We start from the raw sequence: 13809 nt of genomic DNA on the forward strand, positions 1-13809 counted from the left end.
GAGTCTGGGCCAGGAACCCAAACTATGCTCTAAGAGCAGCTATAGTAGTCCCCTCTCAAACTTCTGAAAAACCCATTTGGGGGGTGTCAGTAGGAGGTAAATTAAAGCCTTGTGCATTGAAAAGCAAATAATTTGGAAAATGTACAGGGGCAAGGAATCCTGAAGTTATCAGGCATCAGAAAGTTTTGTATAGTTGAGCTAAAGAAAATCTACATTTTCTATTTCTCAACTATTTTCTAAAAATATGTGAGAACTGCTAAACTTGGCTCCTGGGTTTAAGATGCGACTTATCAACAAAAACTATTAAGTGAATTTACATAAGCATCTTGTCTACTTTTTTAAGTTGAAATAAAATCTACACACTATCCAAGTAAACTGAACGGGAAAATTTTATGAATCAAATTAAATAACCCTATGTTTTCTGATAGGAAGAATATATCACTACATAAAACATTTGTCAGATATTCAGAAGTGGACAACAAAAAACAAGACCTGAGTGTAACTTAAGTCTGGTAATATTAAAAACCTAATCTAAGAAATGTTGCTTCAAGTCCTAACCACTTTTTTTTTTTTAAGATTTTATTTACTTATTTGTCAGAAAGAGAGAGAGCGAGAGAGCAAGCACAGGCAGGCAGAGGCAGAGGGAGAAGCAGGCTCCCCGCTGAGCAAGGAGCCCGATGTGGGACTCGATTCCAGGACCCGGGGATCATGACCTGAGCCAAAGGCAGCTGCTTAACCAACTGAGTCACCCAGGCGTCCCAAGTCCTAACCACTTTTAAAACAGAATTCTACCACTGCAACGCAGATCTTTTCAAATAAGAAAAGGAGAAACTCCCCTTTTATCTAACAGCAGTAAAAAAATATCTCCTTCACAGTGAAATTTTTAAAGACACACTTTATAAAAAGAGACCACTTCGTACCATGCTCAAATTTTCAGTAACAAGAATATTAAAATGTAATCAGTATGACAGGAATATTTTCTTGGGTCTTTTTTTTAGCTCTGAGAATGTCTGAAGTCTTGAGCTAGTTTTACATGCTCTTCTTGAAGGAACTGATTTCTTTATGTTTTGTATCTTAAAATGGTTTGGAAATGGTAAAAACAGACATAATCGATTTTCTTTTTCTACAGGGGGCCAGGCAAGGCTTCCTTTGCCAAGATTCAAACAGATACAGCACCCTTCTCAACACATCACGAGTGTGTGTAAAAGAATACCATCTTACAGCTCACTTTTAAATTTTTTTTCAATTTCTTTTTTACTAAAAAGAATTGAACGAAAGTGTTTACTAAATAAATAATGGACCTGAGAAACAGGGAATTCTACATTTCTTTATCTGGCCCTAAGTCTACTAACCAAGTATCACTAGAACTATTTACACGCTCATTATACAAGAGGCAATTTGCCAGTAATTGAAAAAAGCCTACAAAATTAACAAATGAATGCTATTCTGACACTAGAAAGCTGGCAATGGTTACACAAGCTTTAGCCTTCTAAAACCATAATCAGAACTGGGACGATTAATCAACATTTTAACACTTCCCATCTGTACAAGTGCTCAAGGTAGTGCTTACTGTCACTTGACAAGTTGCTTAGCATTGCAAAATTTGGTAATTCATGTCTTACTGAATTTTTACTGACTTGGAAGAAAATAAAACACCAATTAAAAGCAGATGTCACCTTTAATTCTAACTGGCTGACAAACTTCTAATTTTTTTACCCAATGCACAGACAGAACACACGTAGATGACAGTTTAGACAGTTAAATATTCAAAGTCACTGATATCCTCCACAAATTTGCAAGTGATTTTCCAGAACTTAATCCCATGGGATTTTAGCTGGCAAGCATCCAGAAAGAATAGTAGTCATCTAGAAGGTAAATTTATTGCTACATTTTTGCAAAGGCTTCGAGTACTGATCAGAACATTACTAAGTTAATATTCTCAAGATTCTCATCTTCACCTTCATACATATAAAAGATTTCAAAACCATGTTGCTCCTCTATTAAAACTCTAGCTAATAAAAACTAAAAGATTTAATAAACTGTGGCTAACGCACCTTCATGCTTAAGTGATCCAAAAGCTAAATCACATCCAACTTGAATTTACCATAAAATAATAATAATCTGACTTTGAGTACTCATGTTTTTCAATGTCTTTTAATACTGTAGTCAGTCATAAATTCATTCACTTTTGAGTCTAACCATGAATTGTGAACAAAACTTCTTAAATTCATTCAATGTTTTGGAAAGCAGCACAAAAATAAGCAAGTAGATAAACAGACGCCAGATGATCAAACACACAAACAACTGGCAATATTAATACCCACGTTCTTGAAACTCAGATTTCCATATATATGAAAGTAAACTTAAAATGGAGAAAGAATTAGGAGCATATTTTTAATCTTCTAAAGATAGCTAGGCTAGTGTTTCCTCTGTGCACAAAGTAACTTGTAATAAAATGCTGAGTTCTAAAAATGCTTTTAAAAAATATCAAATTTTTCTACAAAAAGAAAACTTCTAGATCTTCCCCAACACCCCAGTTTCAAAGACAACACTAACACGAGTCTGTCGCTGCGGCCAGGAACACTGACCACGGCCTCCAGATTACCCTTTAATGATCTATGCAAGCTTTCAAAAGCCAGAACAAGCTGGTACCAATCAGGCAGAGAGGGAAAAATGAATCCCAGAAGGAATCACCACAGAGATCCCAATCACAATAATGGGGTCCCTAGGAGCTGTAAAGCCGATCAAGCCCTTTGCTTCTGTGGATTCATTGCATAACAATCAGACTTCCCTTAATAGTTAGAAGGGGTAAAGGAACCAGGTTGATCCTCTATTGTTCACTTCCTAGGTCTAACAGAGTATTTTCATTTTAACAGAAAGTCTGCCTTGAGAGAAGAATCTGGAGAAGATGAAATGGAAAGGTGGTCACAAAAAGGGGATTTAAGGGGCTAGCCTACCTGGAACAACTTTTGTAGGCCTCATCTTTGCATTTTCAGCCTGCTTCATGCATTGCTAATCAGAGATCCACTGGAAGCTTCAGAACCCACTGAAAGGCCTGGCAGGGTATTTGGCTTTCAATTCTTCTACTCTGTTTATTCCCAATATATATTCATCGGGCTTAGAAACAACTCTTGAACAAGGGCAGCCACTCAGCAATGAAATGTAAATTACTGGCATGTGCTGAAACCTGGACTTGCCACCACTAATGAGCACATTAAAGGAAACTGCTCGCTGGATGACTGCAGCCCTTTTACTTAACCCTGTGCGCACGGAAAGCCACAATTCAACATCAATTAAAGGAGCGAGCTGCAAAACAGTAACAGAGCAGCCCTGTCACCACTTTTAATACCTCAGAGACCGAAAAGCTAAGACAAACACAAAATTTCTACCCTTCCTTAACTAAAAATATTGTGCAAAACGTGACTGTCGACGTGGTCGGCTTTGGTTAAGATTTCTGCGACCTGTTTCAAAGCCACCCTGACTTCAAATAATTTCCTAAGAGTGAAAATAAAATCTCTGGTTATCTGAAAAGAAAGGAAAAGAAAAAAGAAAAGAAAAGAAAAAAGTAAGACCAACAACGTACTCAATTATTGGTTTCTTCATTAATCAGTCAACAAATTTGGGCTCAGTGATCTAAAGCTCACCAGGGACTTGGCAAAACTTTAAAGTTTAGAAGTTTGTCAAGAAAAAAGAAATCATCCTATAAACTAATGCTTTAGGTCACAAAATAAACAAAATACTTGCTTTACATGAGCAGGGCCTCGTTTATTGGCACTCAAAATATTAGCCTAACTCACCAAAATATCATCTGCAATTTACAACAGGAAAACCTAAAATGAAATGCAAACAGATATCTAGTATCTATTATTAACTTTTGAAATAAATATGATTTTTCAGGGGCGCCAGGCTGGCTCAGTCAGTAGGAGGTACTGGATCTTGATCTTGGGCTCATGAGTTCCAGCCCCATGTTGGATCCAGAGCTTACTTTAAAAATTAAAATTTCAAAGTAATGGGCAATGGAATGAAGGTATCATTAATACGTTAATTTGCTATTTTCAGTTACTGCAGGACATTTTTCTAAAGAAAATGATAAGTAAGCACTTGTAATATTAATGTTTTAATATAATTTTATCATTCTCTGATGACCTAAAAAGTATGCCAGATTCCTAAGCACCCCCCAGATTAATCACAATACCATAAACATTAAAGCAATATTTTTTCTTCATTGATTCTGAGTAAATTTTAGTTTTCCATACAATGTGTGGAGTTAAACCCGCTTTTTATAAGAGCTTGAAAAGAACAGACACCAAAAGAACTGATCACCTACCAGCACGTGATTAGGAAAATTATTATTATTATTATTTTTTTTTAATTTTGGGACAGAGTGACCATGAGCGGGGGGAGGGGCAGAGGGAGAGGTACAGCAGTCTCCCTACTTAGCAGGGAGTCAGACACAAGGCTCCATCCCAGGCCCCTCAGATCGAGACCTGAGCTGAAATCAGATGCTTAACCTTGACTGAGCTCCCTAGGTGCCACCCCCCACCCACCATTTTTTTAAAAGATTTTGTTTTATTTTATTTGAGAGAGAGAGAATCTCAAGCAGACTCCCCACTCAGCACAGAGCCCAAGGCAGGGCTTGACCTCACGACCCTGAGATTGTGCATGACCTGAGCCGAAACCAAGAATCAGATGCTTAACTGACTGAGCCATCCAGGCACTCTGGGAAAATTATTCTGATTCAGTTCCTTCATGTATAAATTAGAGGTAATGATATCACCAGAGCATATAAAGAGTGAAGAAAAAGCACATATGAAACACTTTTCATATTATCTGATAATGCCCCAAAAACAGAATCATTAGCTTACTAGAACGCAAATCCTCCCCCTCCTGCTATCAGAGTCCCATTTGACAAGGTCCTTCAGAAGTACACCTGCCTAGGGGCACCTGGGTGGCTCAGTGGGTTAAAGCCTCTGCCTTCCACTCAGGTCATGAAACCAGGGTCCTCGGTTCCAGCCCCGCATCGGGCTCTCTGCTCAGCAGGAAGCCTGCTCCCCACCCCACCCCCCGCCTGCCTCTCTGCCTACTTGTGATCTCTGTCAAATAAATAAATAAAATCTTTAAAAAAAAAAAGAAGAAGAAGAAGACGTACACCTGCCTATGCATCACGAGTCCAATAGCTCCGACTTTCTTTTACCTTAAAGAAAATGTACAATGATCCAAGTAATTTGCTCAAGGGATAAACACATTTGTCCACCTTCTACACGGTATAAATTTCTGCATTACTGGTCACTTTTTTGGCCCCTCAGAGAACTGTTTTATCTTCTAGCTCTTCTTATTTCTTATTTCATTATCTTTAATATCTGCAGCTCATTATCCCCATTACTGTTTTTAACCTCTACCAAATCCTGTTAAGGCTACTCTGCCCCTACACCCCATTCATTAAAACTAAACTGGTCAAACCATCTGGAAAGTGAGTCCTCCACCATGTGTGCTCTTGGGGCTGCTGTAGCTGCCCCAGACAGCACATTCTACTACAAACCACCATTACTGCTTTCCACTGTTCTCCTTCCTCTCTGTGCTTTTCCTCTTGTTTCATCTGCTTCCTTTTCCCAATTCTAGCTTTCAGGGAAGAAACCCGAACTTTTACAGACAACTCTTCATAGAGTCCCTTTAGGTGTGACAATGTTTTACAAGCTGAAGATACCAAGAGGCTTAACTTGTTATAATAATTATAAAATTATAGCCTTACAGGGAAAAAAAATAATTATGGGTGAAGGAAAAAATTGAAAACAATTTATGGTTTTATTTCTTGTTCTGCAACAAGTTGTACATTCTCTCCTTCAGAGGGAGCACAGCCCACTAGCAGTCAGACCACTACAGGAGTATAGGTAAGCCGGCATTCCAGTCTTGGCCCTGGTACTAATAGCTGTATGACCTTGAGCAACTTGAGCACTCACCTTCCTTTTACTTCCTATATCTATAAAGCTAAAACAGAACTATCTACCTGCAGGGCAGTTACAAAAAAAAAAAATGGAGGGGTGCCTGAGTGGCTTGGTCTATTAAGCGTCTGGACTCTTGATTTCAGCACAAGTTATGATCTCAGGGTTGTAAGATCTAGCCCTGCATCCAGCTCCACACCAGGTGTGGAGCCTACTTAAGATGTTCCCTCTCTAAAAAAAAAAAAGAAGGAAGAAAAAAAATTTAATTCAAAAATTTAAAAATAAAAAGCAAATGAAGCTAGTACATGTAGAGTGCTTGGCATAGCTCCTGGCACACAATTACTACTCAAAACAAGTTAACAATCTATTAAGGGTAGAAATTTCATCCATTGGTAGAAATCTCATCCATTTATACCTGGTCACAATCAATCTTGTTGCCTATACTCTTACTTGATCTAGATTCCTTATTTTATCTTTCCCTACTATTCACTTTCAAATTTCAAAATTGCTCTTGCTGGGGCACCTGGGTGGCTCAGTGGGTTAAAGCTTCTGCCTTCAGCTCAGATCATGATCCCAGGGTCCTGGGCCCCCGCATCGGGCTCTCTGCTCAGCGGGGAGCCTGCTTCCTTCCTCTCTCTCTGCCTCTCTGCCTACTTGTGATCTCTGCCTGTCAAATAAACAAATAAATAATCTTTTAAAATAAATAAATAAATAAAATTGCTCTTGCTTTGGGGAACCTACATGGCTCAGTCGGTTAAGTGTCTGATTCTTAGTTTCTGCTCAGGTCATGATCTAAGGGTCATGAGACTGAGCCCTGCGTGGGGTTCCACACTCTGCAGGGAGTCTGCCTGAGTTTCTCTCTCTCCCTCAACATCCTCCCCCAGCTCGTGCCTCCCTCTCTCTCTAAGAAAATAAATTTTAAAAAATAAATAAATTGCTTTTGCTTTTAAATGGTGTGATAAGCAACAGTAATAGCAGGAATAATTATAAAAACAACAGTCTGTATATACTTCGATGATAAATTACAGGCCCAAGTTTTAACTACAAAGCATGAAGATTGCAAAAGTAATTTACCGTTAATATGTATAGAAGACAAAGCCATATTATACTAACAGTCATATATAGATATCCAATATAAGATTTTTTCGTATAAAATAAATTAGATTCTAATAAATATTTGTTATATCTAAAAGTAAAACTGTATTTCAAATGAGCTTGGTATGAGCAGCAAGGAGATTAGCCTCTTTCCTAGTTTGTCTCATATTTGGAAATATACATAAATAATTCCATTAAAATTAGCAAAGAGGGGCGCCTGCGTGGCTCAGTAGTTAAGCATCTGCTTTCAGCTCAGGTCATGATCTCAGGGTTCGAGCCCCGCATCAGGCTCCCTGCTCTGAGGGAAGCCTGTTCTCCCTCTCTCCCACTCCCCGTTTGTGTTCTGTCTCTCGCTGTGTCTCTTCTCTAAAAAAATAAAATAAAATAAAATCTTTAAAAAAATAAATAAAACTGGCAAAGAATTATTTATAACTAGTAAGTTAAGTGATAAACAACACGAATTCAGAGATGAATAAATAAAGGTCCTTGACATGACACATAGTTATAAGGCCAGAAAAGAATGCCAAAGCAGGGAAGGGAAGGGTACTCAAAGAAATCTTGCTTTTTGACTAGAATGCTCTTCTCCCATGGTATCTCAGCTTAAAGGTCACCTACTCAGATTTTTTGGTATTACCTTCTCTACCTTTTGGCGCAGCATTTCTCAAATTAAGGGAGCTAAGAATGAAACAATGAGCATGTGAAGAACTAAATAAAAAGCTAAGAAAATACACACATGTGCACACACTCAAGGATTCAAACAAATATGCCATAAGTATGTGGGAATTACACATACACCAGAACAGAATACTCTTTCGTTGGCAAATTAGCATATCACACTCTGTTCCAATATGGTGCCTCAAGAACTCTGTAACAATATCTTTAGATACGGTCCAGTCCAAAAACAAAACCGCAGTAATCATCTCATTATTTCTGCCTCTTTGCCCATTTTAGAAAGGATGCACTTAAAAGCTTAATTTTAGAATATATCTGAGGCAATAAGAATCACTATATGTAACAGTGATAATTAATGTACTTCAATGCATCTGACAAAATCTTCAATCTATTACTTTCACTAGAACAACAACAACAAAAAATCTTTCCTACTGATTTCTAAGCTTAGGGGTTATATACAAATAAATAGATGAAATTCAACTTTAAGAGGTTAAAAATAGCATTACAACCTAAAAACACAGGGATGTTTCTCAATGTGCCCTTTCTATATTTACTTCCAGGATTCCATGTTTTAATTCAGCAACTTCTGTCACCTACTGGATAGTTACAAGTACTACTAAGAGCTTCAGTGATACAAAAGAATTAAAATGGATGATTTCAGCATTCTAACTCATGTACAAGTTGGGTGACAATCAACAGATGGCAGATAAAAATGTGACAGAGCCATACCACGGGCGTTATCCGACTTAGAAAGCCATGAGATTCTGACACACACTACAATGTGGATGAATCCTGAGGACATTATGCTCACTCAAACAAGCCAGACACAGAAGGCACAATATTCTATGACTCCACTTATAAGAGTTACTACCTAGAAGAGGCAAATTCATAAGCACAAAGTAAAACAGACCTGGGGTGGGGGAGTATGGGTGGGAATAATAGAGAGTTACTGTTTAAAGAGTACAAAGTTTCAGTTTGGGATGATGAAAAATTTACAGTAGTGATAGTTGCACACTGTCAATGTACTTAATGCTACTGAACTGTGCACTTTAAAAATGGTGAACGCGGGAGCACCTGGGTGGCTCAGTCAGCTGAGAGTCCAGCTAGTGATCCTGGCTCGGGTCATAATCTCAGGTCCGTGCACAGCAGCAGGGAGCATGCTTGGGATTCTCTCTCCCCCTCTCCCTCTGCTCCTCCCCACCCTCAGTTAAGGTACTCACTCACTCTCCCTCTCTCAATTTCTTTTTTTTTTTTTTTAAGATATTTATTTATTTATTTATTTATTTATTTATTTATTTGAGACAGAGTGGGGGATCGGGGAGTGAGGGTCAGAGGGAAAGGGAGAAGCAGGCTCTGCACTAAGCAGGGAACCTTACGCGGGGCTCGATCCCAGGACCTGAGCTGAAGGCAGACGCTTAACCGACAGAGCCACCCAGGCACTCCTCAAATTTCTTTTTTACAATGGTGAAAAAGGCCCCATATATATTCTAAAATTGGGAGGATAGAGAAGATTATTAGCATGGCCCCAGCACAAGGATGCAAATTCATGCAAATTCATGAAGCATTCCATATTTTTTTAAAAATGATGAAACAGGTTATTCTATGTTATATATACCACAATTAAATATGTACATAATAAAGGACAAAAATAAAACATCATAATTTCTTCAAGGTACCCTAAAAATAGAGCAACATAGAAATCAATCTTAATTTCAAGAGGCTGATATTTGGGTCATTAAAGAAGGAAATGTCCTCAAACATGTTTCAAGTAAAAATTGTGACATTTTCCTGATGGAATATGTAATATATGCAGATGAAATACACATGACAACAGTAGCACAGAGAATGCTGACAGAAGACAGCGACTGGGAACTATACAATATTAATATTTCTACATTTTATCTAAAATGGTATGATATATTTTTTTAAAGACTTTATTTATTTATTGGACAGAGAGCAAGAGAACAAGCAGGAGGAGCAGCAGAGGGAGAGGGAGAGACAGGCTCCCCACTAAGTAGAGAGCCCAATGCAGGGCTTGATCCCAGGCTCTGGAATCATGACCTGAGTGGAAGGCAGACGCTTAACTGACTGAGCCACCCAGGTGCCCCTGAAATGGTATAACATTAACTCTAAATAGACCATGAAAAGTTAAGGATGCATACACTGCAGTACCTAGAAAAACAACTAAAAAATGGAAAAGGTCTTCATAGATAAATTTAAAGAGAATTCCAAAAATTAAGATAATCCAAGTAAGACAGGAAAAGAAAACAGAATGGTAGCCACAAACCCAGTCACATCACTAATATATTAAATGTTAACAGATCTTACTGAAATTGCATACTGATGAGGGTATACAAATCCATGACAATAAAAACACGGAATTGCTTATCACAAAAGGGTGACTATTAGGACATGGGAATTTTATCTCAGTAAAGCTGTTATTAAAGAAAATAAGGCAAACCAAAAAACAGACTAAACACTACAATTAAAGATACAGATTAGGAGAATGATTTAAAAAGTACAACCCACCTACAAGCTGGCTACAAAAGACATGTTTTCAATATAAGGAGTCAGACGGAGAAGTGCATACCGTGCATACTGTGAGCGGAAGACACTTAAAAGACTTTGGAGTTGAATATTAAGCAACTTGTCCAAGATCATATAGCTACAAAACGGCAGAGCAAGCATTCTAACTCTTGATTCAGACTGTGCTAGTAAGTGCAAGGGGACAGTAAGGAGTGAGAAAAGGAAAGCCTGAGTGTAATATTCAAGCTATTTTAACTTTAAGCAAAGGGTAGAAAATCCCATATTCTTAATCTTCCTGTTGAAGTCACCAAAAACCCCACAATCCTAAAGTATTTGCCTTGTCTACACCCTTAAAAAACTCCCTAGAAATAAAGGAAGAGTTCTCCTTTTCAAGTATCTGTGTTAGAACGTTTCTACTCAACATCATCTTCAAATTCCTCAACAAATATTCTGCAAAGTCACCTCTAATCCAACATGCAGGAAAAGAAACATGTTCTCAAACATTTCAGAGGACATTCTGTTATTAGGGTTTTATTAACTTACTTGCATATGTTTTCATAAATGCTCCTGAACATAACATTTAAGAGTCACAATTATAAATATATTATAAAACTGTCAGAAGGAAAGAGTCACTAACTTTCTCCTCTAAATCCATGGAAACCAGATTCCTGGGGGGCTCAGTCCTTAAGCATCTGCCTTTGGCTCAGGTCAAGATCCTTGACCTGGCTCAGGTCAAGATCCTGGAGTCCCAGGGTTGAGCCCCGCATCCGGTTCCCTGCTCAGAAGGAAGCCTGCTTCTCCCTCTCCCACTCCCCCGCTTCTGTTCCCTCTCTCATGGTCTCTCTCACTCAAATAAATAAATAAATAAACTCTTTTTTTAAAAAAAAGTTTACTTATTAAAGTCAGCAAATCGAAGTGCAGACAGTTACTTTCACTGGTGTCCAAGAGCAAAAGATCAGAAAAACAAAAATAATTGTTTTTAGACCTTAAATATGGCACACCAATGGGGGGAAAGAATGAGCGAAAAGATAAAAGCCTCCAAGAGCAAAAATAGGCACCGGCCAAAGCTATCATTTCAAAAAACAAAACAGAAAACACTAATAACTTGGTCTAGTTTCAATTCATCTTTGAAGCAGTTTGGAACATTTACTGAGCTGGGAATTTCTAATTTTTGTTAGAAACTATACTCTCATTTACTAGCCATGTGACACCAAGGCTAAGTAGCCTTTACTACTGATATTATTCTCTCTTCTTAACACCAAGGATGGTAATATTTACCATCACAGATTGTCAGGAAAATAAAATAAGAATGGTGCCAGTGTTATCTGAAGGTTGGTATTAACCACACCTATTTTTAAGAGCCTGGGGGAAGGCAAGAAACCTTCTGTGCCACTTCTTTTCTTATAAACAAAATCCTACTTCAGCAAATGAAGAGTCCCCTACATAACAATCTACAGCAAAATTCTAACCCACACACTCACTCACTCCAGAAGGATATAAACACGGGTGCAAGGGTACAGTGGCAGCCTTCAGGGAATTAAATGGGGGGTGGGGTCAGAGTTGCACAGATGAAGGAAACCTTCTCTTTCAACATATACACGGGACTTAACTTTAAGATTTTACATTCCCAAAAATGTTTAACTTTAACATAATAAAGTCAGAGATCTGTGTCCAAAATGTGAATTCTACTAATGTTAAGAAAACATATGTAGTTAAAACTATCTACAAAACATACTAGTGGTAACATTTCTCAACTTTTTTTTTTTTTTTGAGAGAGAGAAAGCATGTGGGGGTGGGGGCAGGAGAGGCAGTGGTGACAGCAAAGGGAGAAGGGAGGAGAGGGGGCAGAAAGAAAGAAAGAGGGAAAGAGAATCTTAAGCAGGCTCCATGCCAGGCTGGGAGCCGGAGGCAGGGCTCAGTCTCAGAAGCCAGATATCATGACCTGAGCCAAAATCAAGAGTCTGAGGCTTAATCTACTAACAGTCCCCTCCTATTTCTCAACATTCTTAAGCCATAATATAAATAAATTTCAACAGTCATGCACAGAATACCTCTGTGAGTTACCAAGATCACAGCCCACATAGATAAAATCAGAGTTGCATACAATTCTGGACTTGAAGGGCAAATGGAGGAGAGGAGATCAGAAAGAAAATTCATGAGAAAGGAAGGCAGTCATTCACATATTCTACAATCTTCTAACATGAAACCCCTGGTGGAAATAATCTTCATTTAAGGAGAATGTGAACTTCTTTGTAATATTTTCTTCCCTGAACTGAAGTCATTTGTGTACTTGAATTATTTGACTTGACTGTGAACTCCTCATGAGCAGGGCATGTATCTGATTCATTTTTATATCCTCCTCAGATACCTTAAACATAGATACCAAACAATCATTTTTTTAATGACTAAATGAATTCATGAATGAACATAACGGCCTGTCCTTTAACTTCTCTGAGACCCAAATATTCATTAATATCAGGTATTGGTAAATTTTTACCACAAAGGGCCACTCAGTAAATATTTTAGGCTTTGCAGGTTATTCGGTCTCTGCTATAGCAACACCATTCTGCTTTATAGAGCAAAAGCATCCACAGGCAACACATAAATGAAAGAGCTTGACTTCATGCCAAATAATTCAAGTACACAAAACAATTCAAGTACAAAAAACAGGTGGCAGGCTGCATTTGGCCCATGGGTCATGGTTTAGAGACGCCTCATCTCTACAACTTAAATTTAGTACATTATATTGTACAGACACATTCGTATATGTTATATTCAAATCACTTTCTGACATAATGACAGAACTCAGCCGAAATTTCGAACAAGATGGTAACAAAAAAGAATGTCAATGGGAAAATGTGATTATACTACACACAATCTGGTAAATCTGGACCTTTGGCTGCTTCTACCGAATCTGCCCTCTCCAGACTTGTTACCATTAGCTACGTATGTCACCTTACATCACAATTTCTGTAGGCCTCAGTTTAATCTGTAGGCCCTAGTTTTCGATCTTTCAATAGGTTAAAATAGATCATTTTAAACTAGAACTCTTGGTTCTTAAAAACTGTTCAAATTAAATTTATGGCTTTTAAGCGGAAATGTCATCTAGAAAAGTACATTCATAAATAATTTTGAATCCGTGAAAGAACAAAACACAAGCATTTCACAGAAACAAAGTATAACATATTAGAATAATAAATTAAGATACCACCTGGGATAACTGAAATCAGCTCCTCGAAGCATTCAAAAAATCCTATTTTAGCACCAGAAAACTAAGGTTTCAGTACCATCTTGAATATTTATAAATACACCTGGGAAATCAGTTCAACTCAACCTGGTCAGGGTAGTAATATCTAAAAGAGACTCAGATCATACATAAATCTTTTCCCAAAATAGAGAAAGTAGTAAGATTTAACCTTAAATGCCACAATATGCAACGAAAAGAGAAATAATGTTCTTGTATAATAATAAATCACCAGACTCCTTGACATAGTTAGCTACTGAAGAGCTAATTTTTATGTTTATGTTTATATTTTTTTAAGATTTTATTTATATATTTGACAGAGAAAGAGAGAGA

At 37.7% G+C, this 13809-nt stretch overlaps 1 protein-coding gene across 2 annotated transcripts in view; it reads right to left on the bottom strand.

The window, feature by feature from the left end:
• Positions 1–13809, bottom strand: part of PCCA (propionyl-CoA carboxylase subunit alpha) — a 403819-nt gene that overhangs the window by 317111 nt on the left and 72899 nt on the right. The window lies entirely within an intron of this gene.

The sequence above is a fragment of the Martes martes genome (genome assembly GCF_963455335.1).
Source record: "Martes martes genome assembly, chromosome: 3".
NCBI classification, from domain to species: Eukaryota; Metazoa; Chordata; class Mammalia; order Carnivora; family Mustelidae; genus Martes; species Martes martes.